The following is a 23,339-nucleotide window of genomic DNA, read 5'->3' as shown; positions in this document are numbered from 1 at the left end:
TAAGGACATCACACACATCCATGACCGAGGCAGGATACGAACCTGCGACCGTAGCGGTCGCGCGGTTCGATACTGTAGCGCCTAGAACCGCTCGGCCACCCCGGCCGGCTGAAGATTAGATGGATAGATCACATAACTAAGATGAGGTATTGAATAGAATTGGGAAGAAGAGGAGTTTGTGGCACAACTTGACAAGAAGAAGGGCCCGGTTGGTAGGACATGTTCGAGCTTCAAGGGATCACAAATTTAGCATTGGAGGGCAGCGTGGAGGGTAAAAATCGAAGAGGGAGACCAAGAGATGAATACATTAAGCAGATTCACAAGGATGTAGGTTGCAGTAAGTACTGGGAGATGAAGAAGCTTGCACAGGATAGAGTAGCATGGAGAGCTGCATCAAACCAGTCTCAGGACTGAAGACCACAACACAACAACCCTATCCTTACTGTAACACATGCTCGCAACTCCACGAAGTGCAATCCTATGGCAATGCCGTGGTCACACGATTTAGTTCATCAGTGTGTGTGGTAAAGTGGGAAGTGCCCTCTGCCACGCAGTTCACGTTGCTCACAGAATATACATGTAGATGTAGAATAGCCTATCGTTAGTGAAGAACCGTGACTTCCGAAGAATTGTCTGCCTCTGTCTACTGCGTTGTGGACCTCGAGATCCTAATATTAACAGTGTTTCGCCAGGGGGAAGGCGAAAAAACGGGTCGCGTGCGCGGGCAGGTCCCGTTACGGACATTCCTGGCGGCCTTAAATGTCGACCGCAGGAGCCGGCGCGCTGGGAAGCGGGCTCCCGGCCGCAGGTAGCTGACTGAGTTCCCGGGTGAAAGTGCGCCGCCGACGAACAATGAGCACGCAGCCTTGCGCCCTGCCCCGGCGTCGGGCGCCGTCCGCGAATTTCCGCGGCGCTATCTTTGCTCCGGAATCTGAAAGGGGCGCCCATATGGAAACCGGCAGCCCGCCGTGGGACAGTGGCCGTTCGGAATGCAGCTCACTGTCAGTGTCAGATGGTTTTGGTTCCAGTCGCCCAACTCGCCTCCGCGGTCAAGACCGATGAACTGCATTGATCTCTACATCTACGAGGCGCTACATAAAATTTCCGGGGATGTGTCCGTGAAAGCCAGAAAACTTACCTTACATCTTACTTTCCACTGTCACCGTCAAAGTAGTCTCCTCGAGCTCGTATGCAACGTCATATATGATGTCTGTAAAATGGGACCTGACTTCTCTAGGAACAGTGGACATTGAATTTCCACGTGAAATTGCCCTTGTTAAAGATGTCGTCTTTACAAGTAAATGGCGGCCGCTGTGGCCGAGCGGTTCTAGGCGCTTCAGTCCAGAACCGCGCTGTTGTTACGGTCGCAGGTTCGAATCCTGCCTCGGGCATGGATGTGTCTGATGTCCTTAGGTTAGTTAGGTTTAATTAGTTGTAAGTCTAGGGGACTGATGACCTCAGATATTAAGTCCCATAGTGCTTAGAGCCATTTGAACTATTTACAAGAAATAACGATCACTGGAACAATACTATCATGCGGTCTGAGTACTCTCAGAAAATATTCGTCACAGACACACTTACGCAATGCGAACGCAAAATTCTCTTGCCGGCTAAAATGTTCTGCACTTCCCGGACATCTTAACGTGACCACATATGAAAAGCCTGAATAACTGCCTTTTCACCGCGGATCTCTGCGAGACCAGCAGGAAAAGAGTGAATGAGGTTCTAGAAGGTAACGACATGGACATGGAGCTACGCCGACTCCAGCGCCGTGACCAGCTCCGCTAGGTTCCTCGGTTGGGGATACGTGTTTCCAACAACCCGATCGAGGTGGTCCCGCAGATTACCCATTCGGTTTTAAATCCGGGGAAGTTGGTGGCCAGGAGTGTTCGGTACTCACATCCTGGTGATCTTCAAACTACAAACGTACACAGCGAGCCGTGTAACACGTTGCATTGGCCTGTTGGTAGATGCCACAGTGCCGAGGAAAAACAAACTGCATGTGGGGATGGACATGGTCCTGAAGGATAGATGCATATTTGTGCTATCCGTTGTGCATTTCAGAACAACGAGATCAACCAGGGAATGCCACAGAAACATTCCTCAACTTTCGGCCTGAACTTCTCTGGTGATTGTCACAGGGTGTTTGCTTCCACGCTGATGTAGCTAAAACGTGATGCATCAGTGCACATTCGGTGCAGGCTGTTCCAACACTGCCGCATGAGACCCTGGCACCCTTGGCCAGGAAAAGGTACTGTAGGTTACCCACTAAGCTATCCATACTCCACACACTGCTGGTATGCGAGAGCCACTAAGCCCCCCCCCCCCCCCCTTCCCACCAACCCGTGGGCGCTTGTCTGTGCACTACGGTTGTGTGTGCTACCGTCAAGCTGACTGTCTAAATGCGAGTCAACTGGCTGCCCACAGATGGGCCTTTGAGCTGTGACAAACTGGTGTAGCGGTTTATTTAAACTGTTCTAGGACACTTTTTTACACCTCGCAGGGGTAGCAAAACCAGTTTTTCAATTACATCTCCACGGAAATGGGTACATTTCTGGGGAACTGGTGTGCACATTAAGTTGTGCTATTGGCACGCAAATTCAAGCCTTCGTCGCCAATGAACAGCAGTCTGTGTGGGTGCATGAACGAGGCGCGTGCAGCGGAGGCCCATACGCAACAACACTCGCTGAATGATCGTTCATGAGCCAGTTTTGGCAGCCCCTTTTTCATCTGGGTGGTCAGTTCCTCAATAGTTCCACGTCTATTCGTTCGTATACACATCCGCAGCCGTCATTCACCTGTCATCTATGGCCCGTCGTGCACCAGTGTTGCCTTGGCGCCGGTTGTGGATGGCGACATTTTACCATGCACAGCATTCTTTAACTATGGCGGTATGCGAACAGTTTACAAGCTTTGCCATTTTGGAAATGCACCCACCCTTGGCCGAAGAGCCATCGACTATGCCCTTTTGGACGTCTGATTAATCTCCCTATTTCCGCCTTATGTCAACAACTGCACTGTTTCTCGCCTCCCCCGAGCACTCTTTATATACCTTCCACTGCTAGTGCTGCCACCTGCCATCTGTGAGTGGTTACTGAGCGTTGGCGTCGAACATAGACGATGGTCTCATTAATGATTCACTGCACTGTTTCTCGCGTCCCCCGGGCACTCTTTATATACCTTCCACTGCTAGTGCTGCCACCTGCCATCTGTGAGTGGTTACTGAGCGTTGGCGTCGAACGTAGACGATGGTCTCATTAATGATTCCTGTTGATTACTGTGACCTAGTAATGTAACTTTGTCAAGTAACATAATAAACAGACGACAAAACAGCTGCTGCCATTAGGCAGTTGAGGCAGAATTACCATCCGTAATCTGAAATAGTTACTAAAGTAAAGAAATTATTCGGTGAGCTTTACAGTTCGCACGACGAAAATAAGGATTATCATGGAACTAATACACTACTGGCCATTAAAATTGCTACACCAAGAAGAAATGCAGATTATAAACGGGTACTCATTGGACAAATATATTATACTAGAACTGACTTGTGATTACATTTTCACGCAATTTGGGTAAATAGATCCTGAGAAATCAATACCCAGAACAACCACCTCTGCTCGTAATAACGGCCTTGATACGCCTGGGCATTGAGTCAAACAGAGCTTGGATGGCGTGTACAGGTACAGCTGCCCATGCAGCTTCAACACGATACCACAGTTCATCATGAGTACTGACTGGCGTATTGTGACGAGCCAGTTGTTCGGCCACCATTGACCAGACGTTTTCAATTGGTGAGAGATCTGGAGAATGGGCTGGCCAGGGTAGTAGTCGAACATTTTCTGTATCCAGAAAGGCCCGTACAGGACCTGCAACATGCTGTCGTGCATTACCCTGCTGAAATGTAGGGTTTCCCAGGGATCGAATGAAGGGTAGAGCTACGGGTCGTAACACATGTGAAATGTAACGTCCACTGTTCAAAGTGCCGTCAACGCGAACAAGAAGTGACCGAGACGTGTAACCAATGGCACACCATACTACCATCAATCCGGGTGATACGCCAGTATAGCGATGACGAATACACGCTTCCAATGTGCGTTCACCGCGATGTCGACAGACACGGATGCGACCATCATGATGCTGTAAACAGAACCTGGATTCATCCGAAAAAATGACATTTTGCCATTTGTGCACCCAGGTTCGTCGTTGAGCACACCATCGTAGGCGCTCCTGTCTGTGATGCAGCGTCAGGGGTAACCGCAGCCATGGTCTCGGAGCTGATAGTCCATGCTGCTGCAAACGTCGTCCAACTGTACGTGCAGAAGGTTGTTGTCTTGCAGACGTCCCCATCTGTTGACTCAGGGATCGAGACGTGGCTGCACGATCCGTTATAGCCATGCGGATAAGATGCCCGTCGTCTTGACTGTTACAGCCATGCGGATAAGATGCCCGTCGTCTCGACTGCTAGTGATGACAAACATGAGCAGAAATGTCGCGATACGATAAACCACAATCGCGATAGGTTACAATCCGACCTTTATCAAAGTCGGAAACGTGATGGTACGCATTTCTCCTCCTTACACGAGGCATCACAACACCGTTTCACCAGGCAACGCCGGTCAACTGCTGTTTGTGTATGAGAAATCGGTTGGAAACTTTCCTCATGTCAGCACGTTGTAAGTGTCGCCACCAGCGCCAACCTTGTGTGAATGCTCTGAAAAGCTAATCACCTGCATATCACATCATCTTCTTCCTGTCGGTTAAATTTTACGTCTGTAGCACGTCATCGTCGTGGTGTAGCAATTTTAACGGACAGTAGTGTAAGTGAGCCGAATACATAAAATCGTTTCCCTAGTAACTCGTACACCAGGAATTAGTGGAAAGCCTTATGGTTATTCAATATTACCATCCTGAAAAGGCATACTTCATTTAATTAAGGCGATAAAAGGAACAACATTGAAATCAAAATTTGGCATCGTCTATTAAGTTAGCAATTATTATATAAATTTCATATTATTTATATATTATTATGTAATATATAATGTTATATATTATATAGGGAGCTCCAGCGCTTGAATTTGGACATTGTGGGACTACGGGAGACGCGTCTACCAGATACGGGCTGTATTAGAGAAACTAATTACATATTTTTCAGTAGGGGAAGTCATAAGATGAGCCAAGACTTCACGGTGTAGGATTCGCGGTTAAAAAACACGCTTCTGAACAGTATTGTGCCACCATCTGGTGGAAAGAGTGGATTCTTACTTTACAAGTATGCTCAAGTGTAACTGTCAACATCTTTAACGTGTACGCTCCCACCTTATCATCCAGCGTAGAAGAGAAAGATCTGTTTAATGATTTACTCAGAGACAGAATTGCCAAAGCACCTGGCTCAGAGTCACTATATGTTCTAGGCAACTTTAATGCTTGAGTTGGGTCAGATTGACATGTGGCCGACTTGCCTGGGTCTCAGATTGACATGTGGCCGACTTGCCTGGGTCTCAGATTGACATGTGGCCGACTTGCCTGGGTCATCATGGAGTGGGAAAAATAAATTATAATGGCCAGAGACTGCTAGAAGTGTGCTGTTTTGGTGGTCTGTGTATCACAAACACATATTTCCAACTTAAAGATCGACACAAGGTGACCTGGAGACACCGCCACTCTCATCACTCGCCCCAACTTGATCTTGTCATAGCTAGGCATACAGATCTAAAAAATGTCCTAGTGACAAGAAGCTATCATAGCGCTGACTACGACACCGACCACGCTTTGGAGGCGAGCAGACTGAGGCTCACCCCTAAGAAATATCACCCCGCTAAACAGAGAGGTCAACCGCGGATCAACACATATCATGTTCACAGCTCGCAACGAAAACAAGAATTTACCAGTAGTTCTGAAAGTGCTTTATCAAGTAACGCACAAACAGAAAAGAGAATTGATAACAAATGGGCACACCTTTCTGACGCCATCTACAACTATTGGCCTATGGAATGAAAGAGAATAGAAACTAGGACTGGTACTAGCAAAATTTGGAGGAGATGGAACCAGTCATTGAGACAAAACGGAAAAAACTGCTTGCTTATAAAAGAAACCCAAATGGAAGAACTCGAGATGACTGGCTAGAAGCAAAGAACAGGGCACAACAAATATCTAGGAGATGCGCAAATAACTACTGGCGAAATTTATATGCAGATATATAGAAACCTGCCGATTTAGGGGACATTAAGGCAATGCAGTGTACGATGGTATTAGGAAAGCAGTTGGTCCAACTGCCAGAAAAACCGCTACTCTGAAGACGAAAACAGGAGAAGTTATTACTGATGAAGGCAAGCAGATGGAGCGCTGGGCTGAACACTTCTTCGAGCTGTATGCAGCTGAAAATGAAGTAAGCAAGGATGCAGCTGATGCCATCAAGCATAAAAAAAATCCCGTCCACACATCCACGCTGTTGGAGACCTGGAATGACGTGGTTGCGCAAAAGACACTCATAGCGCTTACCAGTGACCGTACAGGTAAAAGGACCGGAAGCACCTTTCTCTTCGAAAAAATATGGTCCTATGATAAATGATGCCGTAAGCACCACACAGTGATCTTTTCAGTATGAAGTGGTACTAGCTGATTTGCATGTGGATTTTCCGTTGGCCATATTAGACAATTCTGTCTATTGACATATGCTGTTCTGGTATGATTTTTTTTCCGTAATTTAATTGAAAGCTTTGTTGCTCTAGTAAAAATAAAATTGGTTCTTTTTGTCGTGACAGAATAAATTACTATTAATCACACCAGATTTGTCGGAGAACAGCAGCAACATGTGTAATTGATCCAGCTTTAAGAAATTCTATTACCTTTTAGCGGAAAATTCGTGCGGTACTCTCCGACGTTAGAAAAGTCGTGGTGTTCCGTTCGGAGCAGGAGGCGGCTGTCTTTTCTCATTCGCGATATCGAAAATTACTAAAAAATGAACAGAAATTTTTTTTTTTTCGGAGGAAGATCGCGCGGAGAAAACAGACAGAAGTTACATGAAAGAAACCTAAGGGACCAACTAATTGGATTTGTACGAACATATAAACGGAACTGAAAGAACTTGGAATAAACACTATAGCGATGTCGTCACGACAGCCTCCTGTTCCGACAGAACACACGCTGGATCATAAGCTGCATAAATCTTTTAAACAGAAAAGATTATCACAAGTATAATTAATGAAAATAAGGTTGAGAGATTTTCTTTGAAATTAAATAAACTTCAAGGCTTCAAGTATTATATTATGAAACGGAAACTTACATTAACATGGCCACCCATTGTGGCGGTGGAGCGAATTTTCATGATACACATTCTCACTTGTTTGTGGCTACATATATTTTTAATCACTTAAACTCTTAAATTTACAATAAAATTATTATATCAGTGTGGAGCACAATACTTTTGCGTCCGACTCGCAACACATTCACAGAAGAACAGCTAGAGAGCGGCGCGGCTCCCTGCAGAAGTAAAAATTGGCAATTGTTATTTTGAAACATAGGTGCATCGTTTTTTTTTTTTTTTTTTTTTTTTTTGATCGATAGCAGCGTATAACAGTTTATAGCTATCGTGAAATTCTGCGCTTTTCAGGAGCGCGGCAAAGATATCTGGTTACAACATTCATTGGAATATGTTAAAATTTCGCACATACTGACGCGAATACGAAAAAAAAAAACTTTTACATGTTAAAAATCGCAGTGATAAAGGCTGTAACGTCACAATGCCTCCCATGTGAGGCATGATGATTCCGGAAGGATCATCAGGACTCACATGTAGTTTCAAGACATTACTGTGTTTTATCATCTGTTTACTTTCGTTCTAACATAAAATTGGAATGAGTTTGTCATCCAGTTATTTTATGCTTCCAGTACAGTTATGAAAACAAATAAAGTCTTTCAGTGTCTTTTGTGCACTTTGGCACTTCTTTCAGTTCATTGTAAGGTGTCCTTGCACTGTTATCTTAATTGCTGTTACTGTGAAACAAAATATGACAAAAAAACAATCTTAAGTCTAACACACACAAAGATAAATGAATAATACTCTATATAGAATACAAAACATGTCAGTAGACAAACATACACAGATACATTGAAATAATTACTTAAACAGTCCTCTAAAATTGTCTGTGACCTGTTTGGTCTCGTAATGTTTTTTATCCGTTTCATTAGATTCTTTTAGAATGTCGTTGTTAATCAGGACGTTTCACTTGACACTACACTGTACACTTTTATTTGTCACGCGCTCACTTAACCGGAGTCTGCAACGTCTATTCTCGTTCGGTGAGCGTCGTCGTCCGAGAGGTCACGACCCTGGGTAGCGTCTTTTTTGTGTTCGCTCGTGTTGCCTCTCTAGTGTCTCGCATCAAGCGTCATGTCGTTTACATGCAAATAAACAGAAAGAAACCTGTGTTAGGTTCGTGCTATAATGTAGACTTACAGGTAAAGGTTTTATAGGATTCTGGACAGGATTGATAACCTTCCCTTCCAGTTAACGTTTCAGTGCTCAGTAATGCCTTGTCTTTATTTAACTATCTATCGCAACATATCCGACGTGACTGATTAAATGGAAATTAATTTGAAGCTAAGACTTCTGTTTTTACAGAATAAATAAAGTTCATAATTAAGTTTCACTGTGATAGCTTTAACAATGTCTCTTGCGTAGTTGTGAGACGGAAAACATTCTAAGGTCAACGACACGCCTCCACAGCGCGCGCGTCGGTTGTGTTTCAAATGTTAATTGTTGAGTCCAACTGCAAGCAGCTCCGCGCTATTGCCGGTTACTAGTCCAGTGCAACACGCGCTCGTGTATGCTCGTATGAAGTTTAACGTGTGTCACTCGCGCTCTGCTAAAATGAGAACACGCGGAAAACACACGTCTAGTGTCCTTTCTCCATCGTCGATCGGCGTATCGAAAACTTGGGTAGAAAATACCACCGTCTGTTTCGAGGATTTCACACGACAGTCCCTGCGACCTGCCATGCTGCTTACACACAGGTAAGTGAAGCCAACGTTTTACATATAGTTTGCAAAATGTTTTGCTGTGATCGCTGTCACTACCTGCACTTGCGTGTACACACGTCACTGCACACGTATTTTGTACACTTTATCACTCGCATTTTGTTTAGAACGTCTTAGGGTGTCTGCAAGTTCACATCTCCCATCTCACATTGCAATTTCAAAGTTCACAGTTCAAGTTACTCACAGGTAAATACATTACAAGATTAAACAATGTCCATAAATTACATACATACATACATACATACATACATTTCTTAAGTTTGCTTACAGTCACAAAATTCTGTTAACCTTTTCAGTCACGCCACGCCGGATTAGCGTATTGAATACCACTACTTGTGCATCAAGGCACGATTATTTCGGTTATTCTCTCTCCCTTTTACAAAGGTAAAATTTTTTTTTAAAACAAATCTTTTAAGCAGCTTGTTATTTCGTTTCTCTTCAAAATTTAGTGTCACTGTTTATGTAGAGCACAGATTGAATAAATTCTGTCTCTACTGGTCGAGCATACTCATGCATTTCTCTCCGGAAGATTCATGCTTCATAAAGTTACTGGCTGCAAGTACTACTCGCGGAATGTATTATAATCTCTCAACATTGCTACTCGCGATACGCGATTAGAACAAAACTTTCGCTAACGGATCTCTCCCACAAATTTCGTTTCCACTTCAACCGTCTAAAGAGCACTCAGATGAGCCTGTCAAATTCTAATCCTCACTTTTTTGTTAATGGGATAGGATGGGGAAGTGGAAGAGGAGAGGACCAAATATGAACATAAATACACTATATACATACACAAATTCTAGCACAACTACACTAGGATATTTTTGTGACCTTAGATGCATGACATGCGTCACGTGTGCCTTCAAGTGGCTATTCTTTAATCTAATATCAGATCTTAGTTTTATTATTATAATGTGAGTCATATCTGGTGACAGCTTTCTAGTTTCTCACGCTTCCTTCAGGGCGATTGTCGGGCTTGGCTGTGAAATAGCTAATTACTTTAGTGCATCTTACATGTTTAAAGAAGAAACGTTTACCATCAGGAATACTTAAGACTTGTCAGTACGACGTATATGTTTCCATGTAGTGGCACTCTCGACTACATGACCTAACAGCTGTTGTAAAACAGGATAAAGGAAATGCTTTGTTGCTTAGCTATTAAATCTTTATGAGGCTTACTGTTCGTAGATGATACTTTGAATCTGAGATTGAATCTCCTGAAAACTATCAAATACTACGTGATACTCTCTCTCTCTGTTATTTACTGCTTTTGACAGTTCAAACACTTGGCTACACAAATCTGTTTAATTTCTGAAGATCGCGCTAACAAAAGGTATAGTTCATGGCGGTGTTACAATAACGCACAGTTTACACGCAATAGGCTGTACTCTGTACACTTAAAGACTAACATTCCATCTTGAGGGCTGAAAAAGAAATTGCTTAACCTAATATTTCACATACATATATATTCATTGAAGTTGGAAGGTGGCAATCTGCTACTTCCTTCCGTATCTCCTTTCACCAACGGCATTTCTCAATGCCAACAGCCAACTTGGACTGCTTACACCTATGACTAACTTAAAACTATCTGAGAATCTGTCCTCTCAAATGGAATGTGCTTTCCTTTTCGTACGCCATAATAAATCAAATCTCCAATTATCTCCATAGTTTTTCGCCAAAGTGTGAGTACTCGTATTGGTGTGTTTGAATACCGAAGTGTTTCACAGGTTAAGCCTTAGGCTAATGTTCCTTTGCTTGTTACTTTGCCTCATTATACTTCTTGAGATCCTGATGGTGATACAATCCTTTAATTCTGCCAGATGCTGGATCCGCTATTAGATAACATCCTGTATGTGGTTTTCTAATTACTACAAATAGTCCGTCGTACAATAGCCTCCATTTCCGATTTATTTTCAACAACTTCGATGGCTTAAAATGTGTCCGTAAAAGTACCTTTTCATTAATATCATATGTAAGAGCCTTAGATACCTTCTTGTCATAAGACTTCTTGCGTAGATTCGCCTGTACAGCTAAGGATACCAATGCTTGCCTAAGTTTTGCATCTAAATCTAATTCTGGTTCTACAATTTTAGGTATGGGATCTAACCATTCATTTCTTTCCCGATGACTCGTCATTAATTCCGCAGGTGTAAATCCAGTTGAGAAGTGTGGAAGATTGTTGACAATCTGCTCGAATGAAGATACAAAGTCAATCCAACGGGTTTGTCGATTAGGTATGTAGGTTCGAATGAATCTATTGAACTCTTTGAAGATACGTTCGGTGGGATTAGATTGCGGTCTGAAACGAGATATAAGTATTTGTTTGATGCCATGTCTGGCAAGAAAATTGCGCCATTGTCTGCCAGTGAAATTCGATGCATTATCTGATAGAATGGCCTCCGACTTGCCAAATCGAGGAAAATAGTCTTGTTCGATTCGACGGATGATCGGAAGTGCACTGGATGATTTCACTGCATAAAGTCTCACATGTTTTGTGAAAAGATCCATCAATGCGACTAGGTATTTCACCCCTCCCCTCCCTTGCGGCAGGGGGCCGGCGAGATCAAGGGCCAGAACTTGATTTGGTCTCTCAGTAATAATTGGATTCAGAGGAATTAGGTTCGAATGGTTGAAGGGTTTTGCCTTCTGGCAGATAAGACATGTACTTAACAACTTGTGGATTCGATGGTGCAAGTTTGGTACATAGCAATACGCAGAAATCTTTCGTTTGCATTTTTCAGGTCCATAATGACCCCAGGAAAGATGTGTGTACCAGATAAGGTGTTCAACGTATGCGTGTGGTATACACACACACCATCTACCAGAGAGGAGAGAAGTTCGATGGATTAAAACATCGTTGTGTAGTTTATAAAATTTGGACAAGTGGTGATCGGGTTTTGTTAGAAGAAGTTGTTTGACCTTACGCCATTTGGGATCCGTTTCTTGGAGTATACGCATCTGCTTGCAGAGCTGAAGGAAATACTTTCTATGTAGTGGGTCTTTCATTGGAAGAATTCCGTAGTTAGACATCTGCTCGATAAGTTCACTGGACTCGGGAAGTCCTTGCGGCATGCGTGACAAAGCATCCGCGATAATGTTGTTTTTACCCTTGATGTATACTATTTCGAAATCATACTCTTGCAAGAAGAGACTCCATCGTGTAAGACGAGGATGAAGAAGTTTACACGAGAGCAAGAAACTAAGAGCTTGGTGATCAGAAAAGACCTTAATTTTCCGACCATGGATGTAGTAATTGAACCTTTTAAAGGACCATACAACGGCCAGAGCCTCCAACTCTGTCACCGAGTATGACCTCTCACATTCTGTGAGAACCCTACTTGCAAAGCTGATAACTCTTATCTCTTCTTTTCCATCAATTACTTCTATTTGAAACAAACAAGAACCAAGCCCCTGAAATGAAGCATCTGACGAAATACAGAATTCTTTATCCATGTCTGGATGGAACAAAATATTGCTGTTAAGTAGTGCTTGTTTAATGCGATCAAAATCTGCCTGACACTCTGGCGTCCAATGCCAGTGAGTATTTTTCTTTAGAAGATCATGCAATGCTTGACTGTTCATCGACTGGTCCGAAATAAACTTTCTGAAAAAGGAAGTCATTCCGAGGAAGCCTTTCAACTGGCGTTTAGAAGAGGGCACAGGAAAGTTTTTAATAGCTGCTAGTTTGTCTGGATCTGGGGTAATTCCCTGTGATAATACAAGATGTCCTAATAATTTAATCTCGCTTTTACCAAATTTAGACTTATGTAGATTAGCTGTGACTCCATAGTCAACAAACCTCTGGAAAACTTTGCTTATTATGTCTAAATGTTCTTCCCAAGATTTCGTAGCAATCAGTAAGTCATCAACATACACTGTTACTCGATCCAACAGTTCAGGTCCTAATACATGATCAAGTGCAGCTATGAATACGCCTGAACTCACATTCAAACCAAATGGAACTACTTTGAATTGGTATGATCTACCTGCAAATATAAACGCTGTATATTTTCGAGACTGTGATGTCATCTTGACCTGCCAGTAGCTCGATCTCAAGTCTACCGATGTGAGGAATTTTACTCCATGAAACCTTTGTAATTGTTCATCCATAGCCTCAGGTCGAGTTCTTACTGGAATAATTATTTTATTTATGTTTCTTGCATCCAAAACTATACGTACACTACCATCCTGCTTCAAAACTGGCAATAACGGACTACTGTAAGGTGAGTCTGACGGTTCAATGATCTCCCACTTAAGCATTTTACGTATTTCATTTTTCACAGCCTCGCGCCTTGCATACGGGACAGAGTACGTTGTCTTGCAAAAAGTAGAATGGGGAGCGACCTTCATGTCATATTCGTAGTCACGTATTACTCCAGGTTTCGAAGAAAAGACATGAAGATACCTCATAAGTAAGTGCAGTAAATCTTGCCTTTGTATGTAATCAAGTTCACTTGATTCGCTTACTTTATTCAAAATCTCTTCTCTAGTCGGAAGTCCGTCATCAGTATCAAAATCCGTCTAACTGTTACCCTGTCTTGTCATGTGTGCTTGGTTCAAAAACATTCGCTGTACCAGTCTGCGTACCTTAACTTTGTGCTCAGTGTTGACTCTTTTGACCTTGCCGCGCAACAATTGCAGCGTTACTTCCTTTTCAGCTACTCGGATTGTACAGATACCCTTTTCTATATCAATCACTGCCTTATTCTTCCTCAGGAACTCCATTCCTAATAAGCATGACACTGACAAATTTTTAACTACTAGAAATACACACATGAAAGAAGTAGAATTAATCCTTATCGGTACCTGAGCTTGCAAATTGACTCGCTGTGATAAAGATCCTACCGCTCCTGTTACTGAACAACCTTGTACTGGTAACGTTAAAATTTTCATCCCTGCAGAAACTTCCTTAAACATACATAGTGATAAAGCATTTAAGTTTGCACCAGTATCAATAATAGCATCTATTGGTGTATTGGCTATGTAAATTTTAGTCATTGCTTGTACTTCGTCTTCCCATACATCATTCAAGTCTGTCTCAATATTTTCCTGCAACAAATCGTCTCTCAAGTCAGTGTCGCGATCATAACGTATTACGTTAAGTCGTTCAAGGTCGAGTTTGCCCCCATTATGTCCCGCAGCATCCCCAAGGAGGCGAAAAGGTGCTGCCTTTAGTTTTCCGCTTTCTTGTGATGCGACTGATTTGATTCTTCTGTCACATCACTTGACCATTCTCGCTGGTTTTCTACCCATTGTGTGTGTTGATTTGTATCAAACCCTTGTTGGTACTGCACTTGGTTACCAGGCTGAAAAATCGGTACATTACTTGCCTGCGTAAAATATACCGGTGGATTGTATTGTTTTCTTGGTTTTTTGTTATTGTATCTAAAGTCCTGTTGTGGTGGCGTGTACTGTTGTTGTTGCATGAATGGTTGTTGCTGAGGCGTGTATTGCCGTTGTTGCTGGTGTTGTGGCTGCCCATAGGGTTGTGGTGGAGGTAGCTGACCTCCGCAATTTTGATTGTTGCAACGTTTACCCTTGTATTTGTTCCCATTCTCGTAGAAGTTACTACCGTTATTGTTTGATTGGTATGGGGCATTCCCGTAATACTGTTGTTGCGTGTTGTATATTGGATTGTACCGTTGGTTGCCGTAATGCTTGTTTTTGTGTTTACCATTACGGTAACCATTGTTTCGGCCTCTATTGCGGTTATTGTACTGTTTGTTTCCGTATTGTGTTTCGTGTGAACCATTTCCATTACTACTGTTTCCATTCGAATACGTGCCTGCGTTGTTGTTCTTACGGTTAGCATTCGCACGCGCGTCTTCGTGTATAAGATCGAGCGAATCAAGGACGGATAAAAATGCGTCCTGATCTTCCTCTGACACGTTCACTAATTTTTCGCGTATGGAAATGGGTAGTTTTGACTTAAGGATCATAATAACATCTTTTGTTGTTATGGGAGTGTCCCAATATTGTATCTTTCTCAAGTACTTTTCAAAGTACCGGCGAAGTCCGCCACTGTTCGAATGGAAAGGTTCGGCGTTATAGACCTCTTTGCGTAGGCGTTGCTGAACACCTGCGCTCCAAAATTTGCTTAAAAAGTTCTTCTCAAACTCGCTAAATGTTTTGCACTTATCAACCATCTCGGTTTCCCATATAGCACTTTCTCCTTGTATGTATCCGGTAATGAATTGTATTCTCTGTTTGTCATTCCAGGCAGCTGGAAAGACTCCTGAAAAGTTCTTTAGGAAAACGACTGGATGAATATTTCGCTTTTCCGGTTGGAATGGTTGAAAAACTCTGTTTTTCAATACACTCTCCTCTTTCATGAGGGTTGTGAGTGTCAATTGTTCAGTGTTGTTGTTGTGTGAATCGTTAAATTCATTTTTCAGTCGCGGAATGTACTGTGGTGTGTTGTGTTGTCTGGTATTGATGTTCATCTGGCTCAGAAGGTAGTGAGTGTTTCCCGTCACCCTGGTTATCATACTGTAGTGTTTGAATTTGCTGTTTCAGGTCGGATATCTCATCTGTTACTTGCTTCCGCCATTCCGGCAAATCCCGGGTAAACACTCGTCTAATTTGGCCTAGTTCAGTACAAACAGTGTCTCCTGAACTGCCGGGTGCAGATAATATGTCTAAGGTTGCGGATTTAACAACATCTTTCAAGTCACGTGTAACCTTCTCCTCAACAAGCTTCTCTTGTACATCAATCCATTCTTTGTAATGTTCGGTAAGTGCTTTAGTGTGCGAAGCAACACTACTGTTAACTCTTTCCTCAATAGCTCGGTCCGAAATGTCATTCGCCATTGCACTTACTTTTGATTCTACAGTGGCTACCGCTGTCGCTAACTCGTCTACCTGTCGTGCAACTGTTTTATACGCAAGTTTTACCGAATCAGTTTCTTTGCGACACGCTTCGATTTGAGTTGTGAGATTCTGACCAATGTTATCAATTTTGTTATTCAGAGTGCTTATCTTTGTTGTCAAAGTGGTTACTTGCTCCGTGACGTCACCCTTAACCGAATCTATCTGTGCCGTGACGTCACCCTTAACCGAATCTATCTGTGCTGTGAGAGAGCCCACTTGCGTAGTGAGGGTACCTACTTTCGCATCAATGATGTTATTTACGTCATTCCTAACTGAGTCAATCTGTGTTGTCATATCCGTTTTCAACTCTGATAAAAACTTGTCTCTGTCTTTTTCACGTTGTTCGCGATCACGTTCGCGCTGTTCCCTCTCCTGTCTGTCTAGTATCAATTCCTGTAACATTTTGACAATGTCAATTGATACCGTTATCGGGGAGGTGGGTGTTTCCTGCTGAGTGTCGTCCACGTTAGCTACCTCTTGTCTGTCGTCTGTCCTGGCCGTCGTTCCGCGTGAGCGGAGTCGGTAATGTTTGTTAACAGTGCCGTCGCTTTCGTCTGCAGAGTTCGCGCTCGATTGTCCGTCCGCCATAATGAAATTCAACTATTGCCAAATTAAAATAGGTACTGCCAACTGAAATTCTGATTGTCAATTATTCTTGCCGCGCAAGTTAAAGTCGCGGCGCGTTCGTCAAATGTCTAATGTTACGTGGGTAATAACTGACACACGTCTGTAGCAAAAAGACAAGATGGAGTCAACGCCGTTGAAACAATTGATTGCCAACGCTGTTACACAGAAAAGACTGAAATGGCATCCATCTTGAACTTACACGAGAATACTAACTACAGTATAAAACAAATAGTCCAAGCAAAAGGTTACAGAAAATGTTCAAATATTTACGTAGAAAAAAAAATTTTTTTTACGTTAAGCTACAGAAAGGATAGAGTGAGGTCGAATTTGAAGGTCAATGAGCTACTCTTTAGACAGAACTGTGGCAAACGAAAATTTGGTACTCACTCGGCGTTGTCTTCAAAACTGCAAATCTGCGTCTTATTAAATCCCAAGATATTTGTGTAAATACCGCGTCCTTCAAGATTGCGTATATTTATTGCTCATCCGTAATTTTATGCAGCATTGGGTTCCAAAGAGCGATACATGAAATAAGACAATCATATATTAGTACCGTGACACTTTCAATATTTTAGTCAAGTCCCTGTTCGGGCGCCAGATCTGGTATGATTTTTTTTTCCGTAATTTAATTGAAAGCTTTGTTGCTTTAGTAAAAATAAAATTGGTTCTTTTTGTCGTGACAGAATAAATTACTATTAATCACACCAGATTTGTCGGAGAACAGCAGCAACATGTATAATTGATCCAGCTTTAAGAAATTCTATTACCTTTTAGCGGAAAATTCGTGCGGTACTCTCCGACATTAGAAAAGTCGTGGTGTTCCGTTCGGAGCAGGAGGCGACTGTCTTTTCTCAGTCGCGATATCGAAAATTACTAAAAAATGAACAGAAATTTTTTTTTCGGAGGAAGACCGCGCGGAGAAAACAGACAGAAGTTACATGAAAGAAACCTAAGGGACCAACTAATTGGATTTGTACGAACATATAAACGGAACTGAAAGAACTTGGAATAAACACTATAGCGATGTCGTCACGACAGCCTCCTGTTCCGACAGAACACACGCTGGATCATAAGCTGCATAAATCTTTTAAACAGAAAAGATTATCACAAGTATAATTAATGAAAATAAGGTTGAGAGATTTTCTTTGAAATTAAATAAACTTCAAGGCTTCAAGTATTATATTATGAAACGGAAACTTACATTAACATGGCCACCCATTGTGGCGGTGGAGCGAATTTTCATGATACACATTCTCACTTGTTTGTGGCTACATATATTTTTAATCACTTAAACTCTTAAATTTACAGTAAAATTATTATATCAGTATGGAGCACAATACTTTTGCGTCCGACTCGCAACACATTCACAGAAGAACAGCTAGAGAGCGGCGCGGCTCCCTGCAGAAGTAAAAATTGGCAATTGTTATTTTGAAACATAGGTGCATCGTTTTTGTTTTTTTTTTACTGATCGATAGCAGCGTATAACAGTTTATAGCTATCGTGATATTCTGCGCTTTTCAGGAGCGCGGCAAAGATATCTGGTTACAACATTCATTGGAATATGTTAAAATTTCGCACATACTGACGCGAATACGAAAAAAAACTTTCACATGTTAAAAATCGCAGTGATAAAGGCTGTAATGTCACACTGTCGGAAATGCGCTTCGTCTCTCCACAAAATCTTCCACGGCTAATCATTGTCCACTTCCATGCGAGCAAGAAATTCTAAAGGAAAGAAGGAAAGATCACTCTTGCTGGCAGGTCAACAGGAAGCAACTCGTGCACATGGGTAATTTTGAATAGATAGCAAAGGACGTTTGTAAGATTTTCGCACCGTCCTCACGGGTATGCCTAACGTTCGGGCAATTGTCCGTGCATTACACTTTGCACGCCACCACTCGTCTCCTCCTGCATTTCTGTGGCCATTGCTTCCTCTGACGTCGAATCAAATAGTTTCCTCCCTCTACCAAGTTGCACCCCAAAAGAAACCCTCTTTTCGAATTTCCGAATAATTTTCTCCGTCCCACGGCAGTCGTCGAACCAACGCCTTTTTTCAAGCCCTTCAGTGTCCGGAACTTCTGCAGAGCGACGTGTGCACAGTCATCATTCTTGTAACACAGCTTTACAAGCAGAGCGCGATCCTGCATTGAGACAGTCACGGCTAACGTTGCAGAAGCGAAAGGTGAAAAAGGCGTGTACCCGACGTGTTTATACCAGCTTCAGTGGGTCGTGCGCATGACAGGTGTTTTCATTTACGCATTCTGGCTCATACAGCGCTATCTAATAACCAATTTTCACAATATTTCTTTTCTTCTGCCATACGTTTTCCCCCTTCATCGATAATATTCCGCTGCAATTTGACGTCATTCTGACCAGTGGTGTTATTTCTACAGCGTTTTGAAAGTTTAATTATAATCACACTATATATATATATATATATATATATATATATATATATGTGTGTGTGTGTGTGTGTGTGTGTGTGTGTGTGTGTGTGAGTGTAGATCATAACTAATACGTAAAGACTCTATATTCCCGGGTTCTATTCGCGGCGGGGTCAGGGATTTTCTCTGCCTCGTGATGGCTGGGTGTTGTGTGCTGTCCTTAGGTTAGTTAGGTTTAAGAAGTTCTAAGTTCTAGGGGACTGATGACCATAGATGTTAAGTCCCATAGTGCTCAGAGCCATTTGAACCATTTTTTTGAAAGACAATTTTTTCCCATTGTGTGTGTCCCTAATTCCAGTTACAGAAATACGGACCGCTTCATTATGAGAAAAGTAACTTGTGTTTATATCAGTCGTAAATTATACGTATAGTAAAGATGTTTCGGCTTATTGTTTGTTCACAATATTTCCTGATCTTGCCCGGTAAAGTCGACCTCGGCTTGCTCTGAGTTTAGAAAGCTGAGTGCTGGGAAATGTAGAACAAATAAAGTCACTCGGCTATAGATTTGCACGTGCTTAACGTGACTGCCTAGAAGAAAGGTGTAAAAGCACGGGGGACTGCAAGAAATCACCAGTGTGTACACCAGGTCGAGGGAAAAAGGATAAAAACTCAAGGCTCTGATACAATACAGACGATAAATATCGTCGTCCTTCAGAAGTGGTACCCAGGAGCCTACACACAAATGAACCGGGCCCGCCGATTGGAAACCGATAATTGGCGGATATACGCTATAGTCGAGTTGATTGTGTGAAACCGGCAACCGTGGACCTGTGGATATTGTCCATTACCGCGTACGCTTTCACCGGTAGCGTACGTTATTCTTGCCACAACCCGTGAAAACGTATGTCTTTTTCACTCCCCAGAATTCTGACACTTACCGACAGTCCTGATATCTTTTACATGTGAAACATATTGTTAATGTGTTTTACATAGACAATATTTCTCATTCCATTAATATTTCACTTCTGATTGTCATCTAAAATCTTCGAAATATGAGGCTATCAAAAAGTCATTGCACGTGAATTGTACAGAAGATAAAAAGAGTGTGTCATAATTGTTGAACGAAAATCGCTTTATTTCTTAAATACCTTAGGCGACTTCAAAAACGCCTCAGTAGATGACACCACAACTGGTCCCTTTCTGATATAACAAATGCTTCACGTCTTGGAAGGAAAAGTCAACATGAAGGTGGGGCAAAAAGTAATGACTCCTGTGTCGTAAAAATTTAATGATGAATCCTTCCTCATTTGGATGACGAACATATAACAGGGGAAGTAGTACCGATCGTAGCCTGAACTGCCCTCTACACAGGACTACTGTTCAACGTAGTACACATTAACCCCATCTTTGAACCCAGGCATCAAAACCAGTTTGAAAAAACTCATAGTTTTGCTTCTTGACCCGTGATTTTAAAGCAGTTTTAACCACTCCATGAGGAAAGAGTATGGTGACGCTGTAATGGGTGTCACAAATGTGCGGCGTTGGGTGAAGAAATTTGGTAACGGAGAAACGGACATTGCAGGCAAACCGCAGAGTGGCTGGCCGACAACATATGACACATATGCCAGTAGAGAACGCGTTGATGAAGTGTTTCGAGGAAACAGAGTTCACAATAAACAGCTTTAAAATAACTCTGAAAAAAATTAACCAAAAAACAATACTGAATTTTTTTCAAATTGATTTTGACGCTTAGATTCAGCAATGGCGCAATGTGTACAAACTCGTGATGAGTATGTTGAACGGTAGTGTTGTATAGAGGATTTATGATCTATAATAATTCCGCTCTTATATATTCATTACAGAATTTGTGTGACGCAGGAGGCATTGCCTCTTGATCCGTCCTTGTGTGTCAGTTGATGTAACATGAGAAATTCTTGGCTTATTTCTATGACTATATAGCTATAACGATTAATTCAACTCTTTTGTCCACTTTTCTCCGTAGACTTCACACTCTGTTCGTCCCCATAGACAAATGTGTGGTCAACTTTCTGCATCAGTCATCATGATCGATGGGAACTAGCCACCAGTTAAGGATGTTGGATTTATATTTTGTAAAACGTAATGTGCTCTGAATCAAACGATTTATCAATCACATCGTACCAAACATGCGCAAAGAAGCGATATTCAAAGTCAATCTCCAGGAAGGTGTGGGGACTTCTGTCGCGTCACTCATGTGAGTTATGGTGTTGTTAACACACTCACTCTTGAAATAACTGCATCAGCGTGCAGCATGAACACAAATAATCGGCAGTTTGTATCACCGTAGACAGTCAGCTAGAAACTAAAGTCACTTTCTGATTTAGCTATTGGTAGTCGCGACAGCTATCCCCATGCTAAAGATACATTCGTACTCGATTTCAGCGCACCTCACCTTCAAGCAGGTGTATGCGCACATCCACTGAAAATTGGATTAATGTTGTTATGACCTGTTTAACTCCAAATTGCCCGTATGGAAGATTTAAGAAACATTCGAAATTTCTTTCGAAACACACTGTTGCTGTGTCACATGTATGTTTTATGTAAAAAACACCAAGGCGAAACGGAACTACTGTTTAACTAACAATGTTACTTTTTTAAAAGAATCGTAAGCATACACGTCCATTGCCATGGAGTGAAAAGTTCCAACGCTTCGTCCAGTCAACTAATACTCCCGTAGTGGCACAAATGGAAAATTTGGCACCATGATACGGTCACACATGCAGAAGACATTTATTCGCATTTTATTAATTTTTGTATCATACTTAGTGTGAGAAACCCCCCATGTGCATAATGTTACTCAGGCCCAGAAAACTGATTTTGAGCCAGCCACATCTTTAAGATCTAAGCTACAAGTTTTATTATGTACAGCTTTAATGGATAGCGCGACTTTAAGGCCCTAGTTGTACATCTTCAAGTGGAGATTTGCACAAATAATATTTTAATATGAATGGATGGTGCACACGTATTGATATGGACATGAATCTCAAAGTTTGTTAACCATAAACGAAAACAGTGACTGTAAATACGCTGTTAATGAAGACGTTCAAACATTCAATACAACTGCGGTGCACCTGAGACAGGTGATCGTCCAGAGGTGCAGACTAAGGAAAGCCCTATCACGAAGATGCCGCTGCTTATGTCCACCGTAATTATTCACGGACAGCTGTCTGCTAAGTAAAAGTAGACACTGTAGGTAGTGCTACATGTGGTTACTACCAATCCTGACATCCTTCAGCTCTTGTTCATAGCAAATCACGCACTCTTTCAAATACATATGGCTCCAATCGGATTGCGTCATATATATTGGTCATAAACTCCTGTAACGTCTACTCATTGTCGATGAGTTGGTCATACTCCAGTGCATTTACAAGGGTTGTCCAGAAAGTAAGTTCCGATCGGTCGCGAAATGTACACCACAGTGAAAACCTGATGAAGCTTTGCAGAGATGTGTTGTGTAGTGTCTCTAGTATGACCGTCGATCGCATCAAGACGCTCTTTTCAGTTGTGAGCCCTCTGTGAGCGAGTAAAGGTGCCTAGAACAACGATGACTCCCGCCAAGTAGGAGGGCACGCTGAGAGGCTTCGCCTTAATGAATGCAGCCCACCCAACACCACTGCCACGCACTTCCTCTTCATGGTAATTTTCAGCCGCACTCTGCAGGGGCAGTGAAGACGCTCCTGCAGCCTTTTCGATGGGAAGTGTTCGATCACCCACAACACAGCCCTAACTGGCTCGTCCTGAGTATCATCTCACTTCACATGAAAGACAACACTTGGGCACATACTATGCGCTGTAGACCAGCGTAGAGAATTATCGGAAAGTACAGGTGGCTGCCTTCTATGACGATAGTGTCGGGAATTTGATATAACGCTCCGACAAATGTCGAGCGGCGACTATGTAGAGAAGTATCTGGAAAGTGTACCTAACTCTTCCAAATAAAAGGTTTCTGATTTTCATTGTGGTTTCCATTTAGCCACCGATCGGAACTTACTTTCTGGACAACCCTCGTAAATATCCCCATAGCTAGAAATCCAACGGAGTCAGGTCCAGTGGACATGAACGGCATGCTACCGTACCTTCTACACCAAAGAATATAGTTGACGTGGGCCAAAAATGCACAAGATGTGCACTGCCCATCCACTCTCCGATCCACTCTTCTACGACCATAACCACCCACTCTTCAGATTTTCAATGATTCCGACACACTGCTATCATTTCCCACCAAACACTGCTACCTGCCAAGAGCGAAAAATGCATACACGCTGCTCCAATAGCATGGATACTGCCAGCACTCAGAATCCTGTCAAGATAACTGGCCACAGTGCAACACCAATCACATGATAAAACACCTTCCCACTACTAACAAACAGCTACGCAGCC

The sequence above is a fragment of the Schistocerca nitens genome, chromosome 2 (genome assembly GCF_023898315.1).
Source record: "Schistocerca nitens isolate TAMUIC-IGC-003100 chromosome 2, iqSchNite1.1, whole genome shotgun sequence".
In the NCBI taxonomy this organism is placed as follows: Eukaryota; Metazoa; Arthropoda; class Insecta; order Orthoptera; family Acrididae; genus Schistocerca; species Schistocerca nitens.
The sequence above is the reverse complement of the archived record's forward strand: the minus strand, read 5'-3'. Positions refer to the sequence as shown.